Raw genomic sequence first — 18,785 nt, 5'->3', positions numbered from 1 at the left:
GGCAGATTTCAGGTCACCAAGTGGATGTCACAGAGTAGCAGATTTTGGCTCAATGTAAGGAAACCTTTCCCAGTAATCATAGTTGTCTGAAAGTTAAATGAAGTGTCTTTGCAGGTAAGGGTGTGTGTGTGTGTGTGTGTGTGTGTGTGTGTGTGTATGTGTGTGTGTGTGTGTGTGTGTGTGTGTGTGTAAAGACCAGATGAACACTTGTGTATTTTCAAGGGGATTCTTGTTTAGAAATGGGTTGTATTAAATGCCCATTGTGTCCCTATAAACTTTGAGATTCTGTGAGAGAGACAGAATGCCCATTCTAGTATTTTGATGTCATTGCCCACAAGGAAGAGTTAATTCATTTGCTTTGGGAAGAAGCAGATGAGGCTGCTTTGCAGAGAATCTATGCCTACCTCACACTGTGTCAGTACTTCAATGTTGCCTCTATTTATTTAAAGTTGTCATTAAATTATCATGTTGCCTAAGCAACAACACAGAAAGGCATGACAAATTGCAAATTCTAAAGACACCAGACTGTGTGCAAGAATTTTGTGCTAGAAATGTACCTAGAAGTGGAAAGACAGAAAAATGCTAATTTTTTAGTGAGATAGCATTAAAAGTGTAGGTAACTGAAATATCCTTTTTAACGGACCTCAATAATCAATTCAATCAATGAGCACTTATTAAACACTATGTGCTAGGCATTGTAGCAATACTGGGGATATAAGTATAAGAAATTAATAACTAAATCCCAGAGCTTACATTATAATGGGAGGAGGCACCACATAAAAGGGGAGCTGAAAAGCAGGAAGAAGGGTGAGGAGTTATCCCCATAGAGTACATGGCTAAGTCCAAAGAATAGAGGATGTCTATTATGTGTCTTTCCTCTAAAATGGAGGTTTCTGAAAGAACCCATCAGTGGGAGAAGGGGTCCACAGTAGTAGAGTCAGGAGACACCTAAGACATGATATCTAGTTATATTGAATTAAAGATGGCAGGTTTGAGAACCTTCCCTAAAATGACATTTTCTAGAACTCTGTAAGTAAGAACCCATCCACCATTTACTATAACAATAACTGAACATGCATGTATATTTGTGTGTGTATGTACATATGTATGGGTGTGTATACTACTATAAGGACTTTTTATATGCAATTTCCTTTGTTCCCTGAAATAATCCTATGAAGTAGGTATTACAAACAATAGTTTTCATATTAGGAATTTGAGTCTCAGAGATGCTAAGGCATATCTATGGTCAAATATCTAGGAATTGTTGGAGCCAGGCTATGAACTCAGGTTTTTCCTGATGCCAGCTTCATCTATACTTCCTCTACATCATAATGCCTCTCTCTCTCTCTTTTTTTAAAGCAATTGGGGTTAAGTAACTTGCTCAAGGTTACACAGCCAGTTATTTTGTGTGGGTGCCGAGTATCTGAGGCCGGAACCCAAATCAGGTCTCACGACACTGGGGCCGGCACTCTTACTCACTGAGCCACCTGGCCTCCCCCATAATGCCTCTTTATAGATATAATTCCTTTGTTTTGGGGGCCATTTAGGTAGTACAGTACAAAAAGCTGTGGTTTGGAATCAGGAAGACTTATTTTCCTGAGTTAAAGTCTGGCCTCAGATACTTATTAGATGCGTAACCCTGGGCAAGTCACTTAACTCTGTGTACCTCAGTTGTTCATCTGCAAAATGAGCTGGAGAAAGAAATGACAAACCCCTCCAGTATCTCTGCTAAGAAAATCCCAAATGGTATCACAAAGAGCCAGACACAACTGAAGGACAACAAAATTCGGTTTTTAGCTTCTATAGGTAGAAAGAACCATATACATGATTCAGTCTGAGCTCCAAAGAAGGGGAAATTTAGACACAGAGAGATTAAGTACTTGAATTGTACAGGTCACACAACTATATTAGTGGTAGATTCAGGTCACATGAATGAGTCCAGTGCTCTTTGTTCTAGTTCTTCAGGCAAAGTTTACATTGGAATTTCAACATTACAATTTAATTGCAAATGTGTTAATTTCAAAAGTAGATCTTTACTATTACCCTTCCCTACTGTGGCTCCTACTGTTACTGGCCATGCTATCTGAATAAACCACTTGCTCCATTTACCGATCATGGTACCAAACCCCAGGATAAGAGCCCAAATCTGATTCTAGAGTCTGAGACTGGAACCAGCCTTCAACAGCTATGGACCCTTAAGAGTTGTTTAGAAAAAAAGCTTTAAAGGAAAGTCTGGTCATCTCACGTAGTAACACAAGTGATACAACTGGCATTTGCTCAAACTGTACCAATATCAGCTACAAGGACAAAGCTCCCTTTCAGATTCTGAAGGGTGAACACAGGTACAAAAAGCTTCTAAATTAAGGAAAAGAGAGTAGAGGAAGATGTCCTTTACAGGGAGAGAATTCATGGTGAGCCTGTTGTGGTACAATTATCTCCTAGTGAACGTGTAGGTCTGTTCAATACTAATTTTATTCTCCCAAAGTAACAACATGATTTTTTTTGCTTGGGAAAGTGGAGGAGTATAGAAATGTGAATACAGTAATTGATGTAAGGTGCTGAGTAGGCGGTAAAGGGGAGAATCATAATATACTTACACATTGTTAGATCTGGGAAGGGAAAGATCAGGGGAGATTTGTACATTGCTTTTTTATTTAAGATTTTCAATGAAGAAAAAAAAAACCTCTTTTGTCTATCTCCTACCCCATATTTCTCACTAAAACAAAAGAAAACAAAATCCTTGTGCTAAATATTAATAGTTAAGCAATATAAATTCTCATGTTGCCATATTCAAATACACACACACATACTTCTGCATCCTGACACTCATAGATTATTAGTACTGGAAGGCAGGATCAAAATAGATTAATAGATTGTTAGAGCTAAAAGGATCTTAAGAGATTGTACATTTAAAATACCAAAATAAAAATATTTGGCAACATGCCAACCCACTGAACTCAGTCAAATGGAAAGACTTTCACTGAGAAAAAAAGACAATTTCTTTGAATAAACGAGGATTAGCAATTATTAAAACAGGTTCACTTCCAATTTTGTGATGATAAAGAAAAATTCCATGTAGAGGCACTTTAGGTCAAGTGGTTCTATTAGCAGGCCAATGCCATTTGAGAATGATTATTCCAGGATGATATTTTTTAAGGGCATAAGCTGTTTCATTTTTTTCCCTAGTTTCACCCCATAATACTGACCCTGAAAAACAACAGGTACTTCATGTATGTTTGTTGAATTAAGTTAAGCTGAAATAGAAAATTATCTTTAGTTATTTCTCTTAATTATCTATTATATCATTGATTTTGTCCCTAAAACCTATGAAATCACAAGGAAAAATGATAGCTTTCAATAATCCGCATCTGAGCCCAACAGTATAGTTTTATAAATTATGAAAAGTTTGGATGATTAAGATCTCAGATTAAAATGCATTAGGTTAAATTCAAATCAGATAAATTCTTGGCTTTTATTTAAGATGTTCCCCTTTCCAACTGAAAATGAATTTGAGGTTCCTCCTAAACCCATTGATTTTCTTCTAGTCTCAGGAATGGTTACAGTTAGGCATGAATGCATCCATATGATGTCTTATATAGATAATAACCTTTAAGTGTCACTATGGGTAGTGTGTTGGGTCTGGAGCAACCTCAGATACATATTAGCCATGTGATCCAGGACAGCTCACTTAACCTCTATCTATTTCAGTTTTCTCAACTAGAAAATGAGAAAAATAATACCATCTACCTCACAGGGTTGTTGAAAGGATGAAATGAAATGATATTGGAAAAGCTCTTAGCACAGTGTCTGACACATAGTAGACAATAAATAAATATGTGTTTCCCTATTTCTGCTTCCATTCATCACTTCATATATTTGGCCCATGAGCTTGTATCACTGCATCTTTGAGAACAACACTGGAGCTTCGGTAAGTGATGAGCTAAGGGGCTTTTCTGAAAAGTGGTGCAACTTTTAACCGAGGCTTCCATGGCTATGTACATGCCCCATGGGGTCTATTGACATGAAGCTTCTGTATGCACCAAAATTTTTATACCAGCACTTCTTTATTGTATTAGAGTACTAAAAACAAGGTAGATGTTGATCAACTTGAGAATGCCTCAACAAATTGTGGTAAATGAATGGAATGGAATATTCCTGTACTGTGAGGAGTGATAACTATGATAAATACCGAGAAGCATGGAAAGCCTGATTCAACATGAAGTTAAGCCAGGGAAACAATATACGCAATGACTACAACAATGCAATGGAAAAAAAGAATTATAAGAATTATAATTCACAAAAATGAATTTTGAAAAATTATAAATAATAAAATACTCTTCTCCAACTTCTGCAGAAATTGGGGCCCATGAGTGTAGAAAATTGTATATAGGAAGAGCCAAGATGGTAGAATAAGAACAGGGGCTTGCCTGGGCTCTACCACTCTCCAAATCCCTTTAAACAATGACTCTAAAAATTCTAGAGTGGCAGAACACACAAATAGACAGAGTGAAACCATTTTCCACAACTAAGAAGTTTGGGAGGAAAGGAAGGTGTGTTGTATCAGGGTGACAGAGGAGCTGTGCCAGCTCAGACCCAGACCAGCAAATCAGGAGTAGGCCTAAGGACTACTGAGTTGGAGGCAACAGTAGCAATATTCAGATGTCTCAACCCACAGATGGTAATTGGATTGGACAATAGTTCAGAAGGAGATTTACAGGGGTCCCATTGCCAGCACCAGGTGTTTGACCCAGTTGCCTATACTTGGATCTGGGTTGCAGTCCTGGGTATTATAGTCACAGTGTGAGGAGGACACTAGCACAGCAGAGCTTATGGTTGCAGAGAAAGAGGGACTGTGGTCACAGATCCAGGGTAGAAAAGAGTACTTGCGGTCATTCACAAACCAGTTCATAGTAGAGTAGTAAACACATATCTCCCTAGATCATATCTTGTTAGAAGAGACAAAAAATTATAGGTCCTCAAAATTGCCTCTGAAAATAGCTACAAAAACCCTGATGCTTGGAACAATGCCCCCTCCACTTGGGAAGTAGAGCCTCACTTTAGCAAAGAGTTAAAAATCAAGAAATGCACTGGAAAATGACCAAATGATGGAAAAATTATGACAGTATGGTGACAAGGAAGATCAAAACACCCACTCTTTAGAAGACAAAAAAGTCAATATTACTGCATCCAAAGCCTCAAAGAAAAAGATGAATTGATCTCAGGCCATGGAAGAACTCAAAAAGGATTTTGAAAATCAAGTAAGAGAGGTAGAGGAAATAATTGAGGAAAGAAATGAGAGTGTTGTAAGAAAATCATGAAAAAAGTCAACAGCTTGGTAAAGATGCACAAAAACACTGAAGAAAATAACACTAAAAAAATAGTAGACCAAAGAGTAAAACAGGTACAAAGCCTTGAAAAGCAGAATTAGCCAAATGGAAAGGAGATACAAAAGCTCACTGAAGAAAATTCCTTAAAAGTTAGAATTTGGCAAGTGGAAGCTAATGCCTTTATGAGACATCAAGAAAAAAAAATCAAAAGATGAAAAAAAAATAAAAGAAAATGTGAAATATCTCATTGAAACTAGAAAATAAATCCAGGAGATATAATTTAAGAACTATTGGGCTCTCTGAAAGCCATGATCAGGAAAAGAGCCTCGATATCATCATTTAAGAAATTATCATGGAAAAATGCCCTGATATTCTAGATTAAATACAAATTGAAAGAATCCACTGATCACTTCCTGAAAGAGATCCCCAAATGAAAACTCTAAGGAATATTTTTGCTAAATTCCAGACCTCCCATATGAAGGAGAAAATACTGCAAGCAACCAAAAAGAAAAATTCAGATATTGTGGAGCCATAGTCAGGATGACCAAGATTTGGCAGTTTCTACATTAAAGTATCAATGGGATTGGAATATGATATTCCAGAGAGCAAAAGAGCTAGGATTACAACCAGGAATGAACTGCCTGGCAAAACTGAATATAATCCTTCTGGGGAAGCAGTGGGCATTCAATAAAATAGAGAACTTTCAAATAATCCTGATGAAAAGAACACAGCTGAATAGAAAATTTGACTTTCAAATACAAGATACAAAAGAAGTATAAAAAAAGGTAAACAAAAAAGAGAAATCATAAGGGATTCAGTAAGGTCAAACTGATTATATTCCTACATGAGAAAATTACATTCATAAGTCCTAGAAACTTTCTCATTATTAGTGTAGTTAGAATGGAAAAGCAGAGTTGTGAGTAGAATATGATAGTATGATTAAAAAAATAAAATTAAGAGATGAAAAAAAAAAGAATACACTGGGAGAAAGGGAGAGGTAGAATATGATAAACTATCTGACATAAAGGAGACCTGAAAGAGATTTTATAGTGAAGGAGTAAATGGAGGGAGAGGAAAGGGAAGCATATGAATTTAGTTTCATTGGGATTGACTCAAAGAGGGAAAAATATACACTGAAATGGGTGTAGAAATCTATCACAACATACAGGAAAGTAGGAAGGGAAGGGGATAAGAGAATGGGGGTGGGAGCTGAGAGAGGGCAGTTCAGAAGAGGTAAAAGTTAGAAGCAAAACACTTTTTAGAGCAGATGGAGTAAAAGGTAAGAGAAAGTAGAATAAATAGGGAAAATAGGATGAAAGGAAATATTAGTTGGTAATCATTAATCAGTGTGAAAGTAAATTACAGTGAGTTTCTTTGATAAAGACTTCATTTCTCAAACATATAGAAAACTAAATCAAATTTATAGGAATAAGAGTCATTCCTCAATTGATAAATGGACAACAGATATAAACAGGAAGTTTTCAAAGTAATCAAAGCTGTCTATAGCCATATAAAAATCCTCTAAATCACTATTGATGAGAAAAATGCAAATTAAAACAATTCTGTGCTACTATATCACATCTGTCAGATGTACTAATAAAACAGAAAAGGAAAATAAGAAATGTTGGAGGGCTTTCCACCGGCTCTGCCATATTCCAGTGAGTTGCCAAAATGACGAACAAAAAAGGAAAAAGGAGAGGGACACGATACATGTTTTCTAGGCCCTTTTGAAAACATGGTGTTGTCCCTTTGGCTACTTATATGTGGATATACAAGAAAGGTGATATTGTAGATATCAAGGGTATGGACACAGTTCAGCAAGGAATGCCCCACAAATATTACCATGGCAAGACTGGACGGGTCTATAATGTTACTCAGAATGCTGTAGGCATTGTTGTAAACAAACAGGTTAAGGGCAAGATTCTAGCCAAAAGAATTAATGTGCATACTGAGCACATTAAGCATTCCAAGAACAGAGATAGCTTCCTGAAGCGGGTAAAGGAAAATGATCAGAAGAAGAAGGAAGCCAAAGAAAAAGGCATTTGGGTTCAACTGAAATGCCAGCCTGCTCCACCCAGAGAAGCACACTTTGTGAGAACCAATGGCAAGGAACCTGAGCTGTTGGAACCAATCCCCTATGAATTCATGGCATAAGTGACTAACAAAAGAACAATAAAAAAATCTTGGATTATGAAAAAAAAAAAGAAAAGTTGGAGGGATGCGGAAAATGAACACAAATGAACTATTTATGAAGTTATATACTGATTCAATAGTTCTAGAGAGTAATTTGGTATTATGCCCAAAAGGCTAAAAAACCATGCATACTCTTTAACAACACAATACCACTAATAGGTCTCCATCCCAAAGAGTTAAAAAAAAACAAAAAAGAAAAGTACCTATGTGTAGAAAAATATCTATAACAGATCTTTTAGTGGTAGCAAAGAATTGAAAATTCAGAGGGTGTCCATCAACTGAACAATGGTTGACAAGTTCTTATATATGATTGTGATGGAAATTCATTAAGAAATGATGAGCAGTTGTACTTGTATAGCTGGTATCAGATGTTTGCTATCTTGGGGAAGGTGGAGGGAAGGGCAGAAGGGAGAAAAATTTGGAACTCAAAATGTTAAAAAATTAATGTTGAAAACTATCTTTACATGTAATTGGGAAAAATAATGTTAAAGAAAGGAAGGAAGGAAGGAAGGAAGGAAGGAAGGAAGGAAGGAAGGAAGGAAGGAAGGAAGGAAGGGAAAAGAAAGAACAGGATGCTTCCAGAAAACAAAACAAAACAAAGAAAAACCAAAGACAACAGCAGCAAAAAAAACCGTGGAAAGTCTTACATGAAATGATGCAACATGAAATGAGCAGAATTAGAACATTGTACACAGTAACAATAATATTGCATAATGAATTACAATGAACAAATTAGCTATTCTCAGCAATACGATGATCCAACATAATTCTGCATGACTTATGATGAAAGATGCTGGTTTATCTCCAGAGAAAGAAGTGGTATATCCTGGATACAGATCAAAGACACGTTTTTTTTTTTTTTACTTTTCTATTTTTCTTGATTTTTTTTTTGCCTGTGTTTTCTTTCACAGATTGGACTTACATGGAAATGCATTTTGCATGACTACATACATAAAACCTATATCAAATTGCTTTCCTTCTCAATGAGAGAAGGGAAAGAATTTGGAATTTAAAATATGAAAAGAGAATATTAAAATTATTTTTACATGTAATTGGGAAAAATATTAAAGAAGATTTAAAAAAAGAAAATTCCATATAACTTGAGAATTTTGGGATGTTGACTCGCTTACTGATTTTTCCTCTTATTCCTCTTTTTTTTGTTGTTCTTTCATTCTAAAGGATAGTTCTATGGGAAGGGAAGAGGATGGATAAAGGGGGAAATCAAGGCAATGTGAAAATAAAAGAGAGTAAAAAAAATTCAAACTTAAAAATAAGCTTGGGGCGACTAGATGGCACAGTGAATAGAGCACCAGCTCTGGAGTCAGGAGAACCTGAGTTCAAATCCGGCCTCAGACACTTAAACTTATTAGCTGTGTTGTGACCGTGGGTAAGTCACTCAACCCCGATTGCCCTGCCTTTCCCCCTCCAAAAAGCAAAAAAAAAAAAAAAATCAGACCTCCTATATTCCCTCACCTAGTGGCTTTCTTTCAAGCCTATGACTAAAGCACTTTCCTACCCATTGTTTTAGTGGAGCCCTGCATTTCAATGTAATCAAAGCTATCTATAGTCATATGAAAAAAAATTCTTTTACATTTACATGGGACCATTTACCCTTCCAATGACAAGACCTATTCCATCTCCTGCTTCTAGAGGCTTTCTTCAGGAAGAGTAAAACACCTCTGCCTCTTGACTAAAGTCCCATTCTTCTGCCTACCTGCTCTGAGACAGTTTTTTTCTGACCTCTTACAGAACATAGAATCACCACCTGTCCTTGGACATATACACATTTCCCCAGGTGCCTCCTTCATGACCTAGTGTTAACTGAATTTTAGAAATCTGAGAGTAGAGAGAGTAGTTATGAAGACTTTCAGAGATGGTTGCATATAGGACTCTATTCAAGTGCATTTAAGTATTTTTTTTTCATTTTCTCTATGAATTGTCGAACAATTTGGCCAAAGTATTTTGATTATTTATCTTCTGTACATGATGTGAATCACTTAACAAAGAGTATTAGCTCTAGGGTCAGAAAGAACTGAGTTCATATTTGACTTCAAATACTTGCTAACTGTATGACTCCTGGGCAAATCACTTAATCTCTACCTCAATTTTCTCTATTGTAAAATGGGTTAATAAGACTATCTACTTTGCAGAGTTATAGTGAGGATCAAATGAAATAATATTTGCAAAGTGCTTAGCACAAGGCCTGAAACACAGTAGGAGCCATATAAATGCTTATTCCTTTCCCTGATGCTTCTGCTGCTAGTACTACTAATAAGTATAATAATCTTGAGATCAAGAATGGCATAGTGAATAGACGGTTTTCAGAGTCAGAATGACTTGAGTTCAAATTCCATTTTTAACATAAAGTTGCTGTGTGATGTTGAAAAGATTACTCAGTGTCTCAGTGTCACAATCCACTCTCTAAACTATAGTTTGCAAAACTGTTGCTGATCAGTATTGGTAAAGAGAATTTCTACATCAAGGAGTTTACCACACTGACAAAATCACAAGTCAGTAGAGACAAATGAATATTGCTGCCGATGTTAGAATTTATGTTACTTAAAGTGCCTTACTAGTATCATAAAATATTAAAAAGAACCATGTCCCCCATTTATTGTGTATGTCTACTATGGATACTTGATAAAAAGATGTAGCACAAAATGGGCTGGTTCTGACCTAAAGGTAAGATATGAGATTAATTGAAGTAACTTACATAGCAATAATTCACATTTAGCAAGCTGTTTCCCCCTGATGTTCTTGTGAGGTAGATAGTACAAGTATTATACCCTCATTTTACAGATGTGAAACTGAGGCCTGAAAAGCTCAAGTATCTGAGCTTGAGTCCCATACTAGCTGTCAGAACCAGAATCAAATTGAGGTTTGAAAGATCATTATACTTTCCACAATAACCGCTTTGTTAATAAATCCTATTTGTGAGGAACAATAGTCAAGATATCTTCTACTGAATACCTTAATTTATATTCCTTTTCCATTCTTGATTCATCAGGTCTGTAAATTGCTGAATTCAACATATAATGCATATACACAAACATTTTCTGTGTATTTAACAGATATAATTTAACTGATATTTAAAATATTTAACATATTTTAATTTATACTTCTCATTGTTAATGTCTGCTTTCTGAATTTATGTCTGCAGTTCATAAGGGAAGTCGGTAACTATAATGTTATTAATTTTATAAAAAAGATTGGAAATAAGGTGAATATAGAAAGATAATCTTCACATCCGAAATTCTTTTGTGATCATGTTGCTATTATTGTGGCTTAAAATGAATATGAACATGGCTGAGAATGCTTATACTTGATAATCTACATGTTCTGTCTTCTGATTATTGGCTATATCCCCAGCCCATAAAACCTAAGTATCATTGAAATCTTTGTCTCGCAAACAGTGTTTTTATTTCAAGGAAACTACTCCATTCTTAAATTCTTCCTTAATGCCTAATCACTTAGCATGCTTAACATGCATTGGAGGAGCATTAATCTAGTTCTCCCTGTAAAACCAGAATTGCAGTATGTAGTAGACTTGGGTATTGATTTAAACATCTACTTCATCAAAAATGGTAGAAGGCAGGCTAAGGCAATGAAGAAAGGTTTTGCAGTGTCTGCATTATGTTATATAGATTCAATCACTTTTTATAAACCTTATATGGAGTCGATGGGTCTCTTATGCCCAAACCTCTTTACTGTGCTTTTCTGTATCATTAATCACTTACATTCCCTTTCTTAGCTGAAGGGAATTTGATTGCTACTTACACATAATTAAACCAACATTTGAAGAAGAAAATAAAAGAAGCATCATGCATCTATTGTCTTACCCATACATTACTTAAAACCTGATTTGTTTTTACTTGTACAAATTTTCCTTGCTTACCCATATCTAATTTGTCTTCACAACATGTTATAAGTTATTTGAATCGCCCATTTGTCTATAGGATTCAAAGGCCTTCATTAATTTAATAAGACCAACAGGCTGTTAAACTCTAGTCACAAAGAAGAGGTACTATGGTCTTAAATAAAACACACAGAGTATTGGCTAATTAAAATGCCCTTCCCCCATACATTAAATCTTATGCTCACTGAAAAGCTTGAGAAAGAACACATCCATTTTCTCTTCTTCATTCAGGATCCCAAACTAAATCTACACTCTTAGTTTCTCTTTTCTGCTGAATACAGATATTTCTACCTATTACTTTCCCTTATATTTTAAGATTAAGATTAAGAGGTATATGAGGTCAGCTGATATCATTTTTTCTCCTACTTTGCCCTTCTGAATGGAATTCCAAACATGTGAATTCTCATTGCAGGTACAAATTAAGACTTGAAACTTTTCTTCCTTATTCCCCATTTTCACATTTGTTTGCCTGCTCCTTCAGGCCCTCAGTAAACCCCCCTCCTAAAAAAAACAAAAAAACAAAAAAAAAACCTTAATAGCTTCTACCCTTAACCTCCATTTTAAAAAAATTATGGTGATTCACTACTGTTTACTTCTGTGAGAAGTGAAAAATACTTACATTGCAAATCGATTATTCATGTTTGTTTATAGTTATCTTGACAAATCTGTAATCAGTAGCATCTATTCAAGGAAGGTTGTTAAATCATCACACTAAGGTGGTAAAATTGTTTTGTTTATTCCCTGAGAAGAAGAAAATATAGATGTCCTATTTCTATTGGGCTGGAGGTATGCCTTCATGAGTCCATCACAGTTGATGGATAGAGACCGATGATGAGTCCATTACACATGTAGATACAGAACTAAGGAGCAATTTATTCTAGGACAAGAATCCTTAAGATGGGTAGCATGAAGTTTTAGGCTTAGAGAAGCCTGTGGGCTCAGACCATAGGTATGAAGAGCTATTTGTGATTTTTGAGGAATTATGATAAATAAGAAAACTGTTAATGGGCTGGAGTTAGGAAATGTCTTGATTTTTAAAATGGTAAAGAAGGTAGATAATTTGACCTATTGTCTTCTAATCTTGGCATCGCTTCTTCAAAAATTCCAGAACTTACCATTAAAGACATTTTTCATGAGTATATAAAAAAAAAAGGAATGAGAGTGGAGTAGAAAAATGACCATTAATAACTGGCTTGATTTTTAGGGAAAAGGTATAACAGACTAACTTGTTTTATTTAACAGAGTTAATAGAAAAGTAGATTAGGGGAACCTTACACATCTCAATAAAGTATTTTGCAAAATATCTCATGCCTTTATAAACAACATGGAAAAATATTGTAGAATCAAAAACTATGGAATGTCAGACTTTCAAATCTCTCTGGTGCTATTTAATCTAATTCATACCCAAAAGGAAGCATTTTTACAGGCTATCTGACATATCTAACCTACCCAGGTATTTCTTGAAGACCATCAATGAGGGGAGAATTCACTGTCTCCTAAGGAATAACATTCTCATTTTTGAGACTTTTAGTCACTAGGAAAATTTTTATCTGAAATCCAATTTAAATTTACCTTTTTGTACCTTCCACCCATTTGCTATTTATTAGTTCTGCCCACTAGGGGCAAACAGAAGAAGTGTGAAGCCTTTTTCCAAGTGACAGCCTTTAAAATATCTGAGTATGATTTTCATGTACCTCCTGAATTTCCTCCAAGCCATTTCCTTCAAGCACAACTCACATTCTATTAGTTTGATGTAGTTAGCCTCTTCTGGATGCTCACCAGATTGCTAATATGCCTGAATATGATCATATGGAGAAGTCTTTAGTATAATTACTATTTTCATATTCCTGGACTGTTTTTTTTTCTTTTCTTTTCTTTTCTTTTCTTTTCTTTTCTTTTCTTTTCTTTTCTTTTCTTTTCCTTTCTTTTCTTTTCTTTTTCCTTTTTATGTATTAAAACAAGAATTTCCATAACAGAGTACAATAAAAAAGATGCTTGCACATAGAACTGCAAATCTACTACACACAACTTGCTATTCCTATCAAATACGCAAAAATTTGTCATGTCAATTTCTTTTTTCCCCTTTTTTCTTTCCTTCCTCCTGTTTAGAGATGGATATATATATATATATGAAATCATTCTTTATATACTACTATTTATCAGTTCTTTATTTGGATGCAGATAGCATCTTTCTTTGTATGTCCTTTATAGTTAATTTGGGTATTTATAATACTATATCCCTCTTAATGAAACTCAAGATCAAATTTTCCTTCTTGGCTGCCATATGACATTTTCTACCACATTGCACTTAAGTTCACTAAAGCCAACATATTTTCTATACCTGAAGTATTTTCTAACCATACCTCCCCATATTACATTTGTGCAGCCAAATATTTTTGATAAATATATACATATATGTAAATATATGTGCCTATACACACATATATTCATACATAGATATATGCATATATTTGAACTAAATTTTAAGACTATCAGCTGCTGAAAATTTAAGGTGAATTTATATCTGATTGGCTGAGCCCCTATTCAGTGACTGTCTTACCTTTGTACATCCTATGCATTCAACATAGATCTTCACATATAATAATTTAGTAAATGTTTGCTAAACAGAGAGGGAAAGCACTAATGGAATTATATAAAGCTCTGTACTCAATCTTGTTCTACTCTACATTTTAATCAATTATTTGAGTGAAATTATGAATGGCATGTTTATTGAATTAAGAGATGACAACAGAAATAGGATTCAAATATACCCAATTCTTCTTTAATATTTGTTTTGAAAATACAAATTTGTTTCACTGTGATTAATATATTAGGTAATTATTTGAACATAAAGCAAATTTTATGTTTGCTTATGCTATATTTCATCTTTAAGAAACAGTGAGAGAACACAGAAAAGTGAACCTCTTCACAATAATTTATAAGCTACAACTTTTCTGATGCCCATTTCCATAAGCAAACCAGATCTTTTTTTTTACGGTAAAGTATTATGTTTATTGTATATCTTATGGTGTAGTAGGAACTGTGGCCTGAGGAAGTTAGGTTCACTCTCCCTCCCTCTCCCATCTTCCACCATGGCCAACATGAACCTAGCCTGACTCATGAAGGCTCTGAACTCTTAATCTCAGCAATTCAATTTTGTCAGTCAAGGACCTGTGAATATGGGGCACAGGTTGAGCAACAGACAAAGTCTGAAGACACCACCACTATTTATTGTCATATGTTTCTATTTCTTAAATATTTAACATGCTTAAACTAAACCTTTTACTAGCTTTTTTTAAATGTGAACTCATGTAGTTTTTGAGTGTTGTGATTTCTAAGAATATATATGTCCCATTATCCCAGAACTGACTAATTCTTAATAAGTCTTAACAGTCCACTAAAATTGACAATATACAATTCAAATACATTCAGTTTTTTTTAATTAAGTGCCCACTAATCTACTAGATACTGGATTAATTAGGCAGAATATAGCTTATCTACAATTCAATTCCACAAAAATTTATTAAGCTTCGACTGTGTACTAGGCTCTATCAATCAATCCTTTTCTTTTAGTGCAGACCACGATTGCATTAGCTTTGTTGACTTTCTCTTGTACAGCTTACTCATATGAAATTTAGAATGTTTGATGAATTGAAGATGAGAAGACAGAGGGAATGTGATAAGAAGTTTCACATACTTGAATGGCTATCGCTATCTTAAGGAAGAAGTAGACTTATTATGATTATTCCAAGAAGTGTAAGAACCAGTGAGTAGAAATTATGGAAAGGTTAACTTGAGATAAACAAAATGAAAAGCTTCCAATCAATGGCATTTGGTTAAAAGTGGAATAGGCTAATGCAGGCTACTATATATTGGATGTCTTCAAACAAGGTCTGTTTGGCCACTTGTTTGGAAAGTTACAGAATGATTTATATTTTATGTAGGGAATAGACCAGATGTTCTATGAATTCAAATCTGACTCAATCTATAATTCTATATTTGTAGAGTTAAGATATTTTGCCATCAAGAACCAGGCCATTCAGGAAAGATTTGACTAGTAAGATTGGTTTCAAGTGAATCAGTCATAAGGGAGACAAAAAGAAAGAGAAAGAGCATCTAGCTGCCATAGAAGACAGTTCTTTAAAGGACGAAGTAAGTGGAAGACTTAAAATAGAGACATGGATCAGAGACATATACATAACAGAACCTTAGAATAAATAGAGTTGGAAGGGAATACTAAGTCTGGTATCATTGATCTTATATATAAAATCTCTACCATGTAGTCATCCATTCTCTGTTAGAATATCTTCAGTGGTGGAGAATTTGTCCTCGAGGTAGTTCATTCTACATTGGAGGATTGTAATTGTTAGGAAGCTTTAAAAAAAAAGATCCCCAAATTTTCGTTTTTATAACTTTTATCTAGTAACATCATTGATCTGCTCTCTAAGAAGAATTTTACTTCATCTGTGACAGCTCTTCAACTTCCAAATATCTGAAAACTGTTATCTTGTACCTTCTATATCTTCTATGAGTGTATGGGTGTTCAAAGTGGACTAATACCTTTGGGGTGAGGGTTTGCTAAGCCCTTTTAAGGAATAATCATCCACCTTTGGTGTCCACCAGGCCCTCAAATCCCACCTATGTCTCAAAGAAACTGTAGGATGCAGAGTGGCCACACCCTGGTAAACCATCTTGGCAGACAGGCTAAACAAGATTGAGGGTAAACCTGTCAGTGAGGTAGGGTGGATGTTTATTCCAAACATATCATGAAGTCTTCTTCTGCTGGAATGGACTGATGAGAACAATTATTCCAAAATCTATGAAGGCGGCTGAAGCAGGCATCATGGAGGTCTTAACATTTCATCATACATTGAAGATGCCAAATTCATACACTGCATCCCAGGCCATTGCTGATCTTGCTGACTTTTGTCTTGTCACTGGATCTTGATGACTCTGGAAGAGAAAGTGAGGCTGACGACTTTGTGCAACTCTGCCTCACTTCAATCCAATTCACTCAGGAGTCAATGCATCACCTTGAGGTGACATTGATCCTCTTTGAAAATGAAAGACAAACAACAACAATGCATCTGCTAGGTTCAAATTTAAATGTTACAAGTGTCTACAACTAATCTTTATTACATGAAAATTAGTCTTCCACCAGTCTGGTTTTAATTATGTCTAAGGTGTAGAACTCAGAGCTGAATACAGTGTCATAGGAGAATGTAAATTCCTTAAAGATCCCTTAAATTTCTAGCAGTTCTGTGTTGGTACCTCCAGAAATTAGTACAATTCCTTGCACATAAGAAAATTAAGACTACATATATAATTTGCATTGATGTTGGGAACTCCTTGGTGAGAAAACTCCCTATATTGGTGGAGGTGAGTGTAAGGGTTATGGGATTTAAAGATCTTCCATGCCCCATTGGACTTGCTGATGTAGCAGGAAGGGGTGGGGCAAGAGGAAGCAGAAGCCAAGCTGGAGTTCCTGCAGTGACTGGCAGCAGTGGCAGCAGCAGCCAGCAGTGGCAGCAGTAGCAGTAGCTGCCGAGGTGGAGGTAGAGGAGTGAACCCCCTTTTATTTTGGAGCCAGCCAGAATTTCTGCTAAGGAACCCTGCTGAGGACTGCCAGGGACCAGTACTGCGGTGGGCCCGAGTTGCTGGGAGCAGGCTTCCTGCACACTGAGCAGTTGTTGTTAGTAGGGAGAGGAGGACCTTTGCCTGAGGTAGCCTGTTCTGTTTTGAAGGCTTGAGAATGTGGGTGTATACTACATTAACTACGTGTGCCAATTTCATAACTACTGTGATGGCTTTGACTTTTTGGTTTTGGGACTCACTTTTCTGGTATTTTAATAAATGTTCTAGCTTTATCCCCCATGTAGAGAGCCTGGTATATTTTAATGATTGATAACCATATCAGCATATTTCTAATTGCCATAAGCATTGTGAATATTGCATTGTTGATACAGTGAACAAATTCTTTGCAATGTAATGTAATGTTTGGTTGTCTAAAATACTAAAAAGTTAAATGATTTTCCTAGGATAACATTACTTAGGTGTCAGAGGCAAGACTTTAATATACATCTTTCATCTTGAAGGTTGGCTTTCTATCCACTATCCCATACTGCTTCTCAGAGCATTTGATAGCCTATATAATAGGTAGTTATTACATTCCTTTAGGTTAATTGATAAATAAAGACTTACCAGACCAGAGTTTAAGGGAGCTTCCTATGTACCAGAAATTATACTTCTATTATGTCAGAACTAAATTACATCAGGTCATTTTGTCTGCCACATTACAGTTAACTCATATTGAACATCCAGTTCACTAAAACTTTGACATCTTTTTCACATGAACTGCTTTGTAGTCATATATTATAACTTTATGTGATTTTTTGAACCCAAGGTTAAAACCTTATACTTATTTGTAATACATATTATCTTGTTGATGAGCTCACCACAAAGAAGGCATAGAAAAAATCAATTTCCCCCATGCCACAGATAGGAGCCTTCATAAGGCATCCTGAAAATTATTAAAATGGGGGAGCTTATGAGGAAACTGTCATATGGTGCAGTGGATAGTATACAGAACCTGAAGTCAGGAAGACCTGAGTTCAAATCTACCCTCAGACACTTACTACTTGTATGATCCTGCTCAAGTCACTTAACCTTTATTTGCTTCAGTTACCTGAAATGTAAAATGGAAATGAAAATACCTCTTATTGGGGCAGCTAGTTGGTACAGTGAACAGAACACTGGCCCTGGAGTCATGAGGTCCTGAATTCAAATCCGACCTCAGACACTTAACACAAAAACTAGCCATGTGACCTTGGACAAGTCACTTAACCCCAACTGCCTTCCAAAAAGCAAAAACAAAATAATAATACCACTTTTCTCATAGGGGGGTTGTGAAGATCAAATAATATGACATTTGAAAACCTCTTAGCATAGTGTCTGACGAATAGTAGGTGCTTTATAAATGCTTATTACACCCACATAACAAAAATTGAAGGGTGAAAAAAGAGATATAAAAGTGCAGGCATGTTATAACTTGTAAATGCAGTCCAAGGCAGGCAGAGAGAGAAACACACTAGAACTAAGAAAAAACAACAGCAAAGAATGAATAAGAAATCAGGAAGGAACTAAGAAAAGAGAGACCATGAACCTCATAGTTAATTGGTATTCATAAAATGAAATTAATATGAACCTTATTTTCTAATTTATGAAGGTGGAACTGTTACCATGCATTCTCTAATTAATTGTGTCTACACAGGCTACCCTCTGTGCCTGTAACATGTGATATTTTCCTATTTACCTACTTAATTCTTCTTTTCTTTCAAGATCTTCCCACA

At 35.5% G+C, this 18,785-nt stretch overlaps 1 protein-coding gene and 1 pseudogene across 1 annotated transcript in view; one reads left to right on the top strand and one right to left on the bottom strand.

Moving 5' to 3' along the window:
• Nucleotides 1–18,785, bottom strand: part of SNTG1 (syntrophin gamma 1) — a 378,060-nt gene that overhangs the window by 156,570 nt on the left and 202,705 nt on the right. The gene's annotated exons all lie outside the window — the stretch shown is intronic.
• LOC138170530 (large ribosomal subunit protein eL21-like) lies at nt 6,999–7,536 on the top strand (annotated as a pseudogene).

Source organism: Petaurus breviceps, unplaced genomic scaffold (assembly GCF_028583685.1).
Source record: "Petaurus breviceps papuanus isolate PSGF00001 unplaced genomic scaffold, PetGlider_PUasm1.0 38, whole genome shotgun sequence".
Lineage (NCBI taxonomy): Eukaryota > Metazoa > Chordata > Mammalia > Diprotodontia > Petauridae > Petaurus > Petaurus breviceps.
The sequence above is the reverse complement of the archived record's forward strand: the minus strand, read 5'-3'. Positions and strand labels throughout refer to the sequence as shown.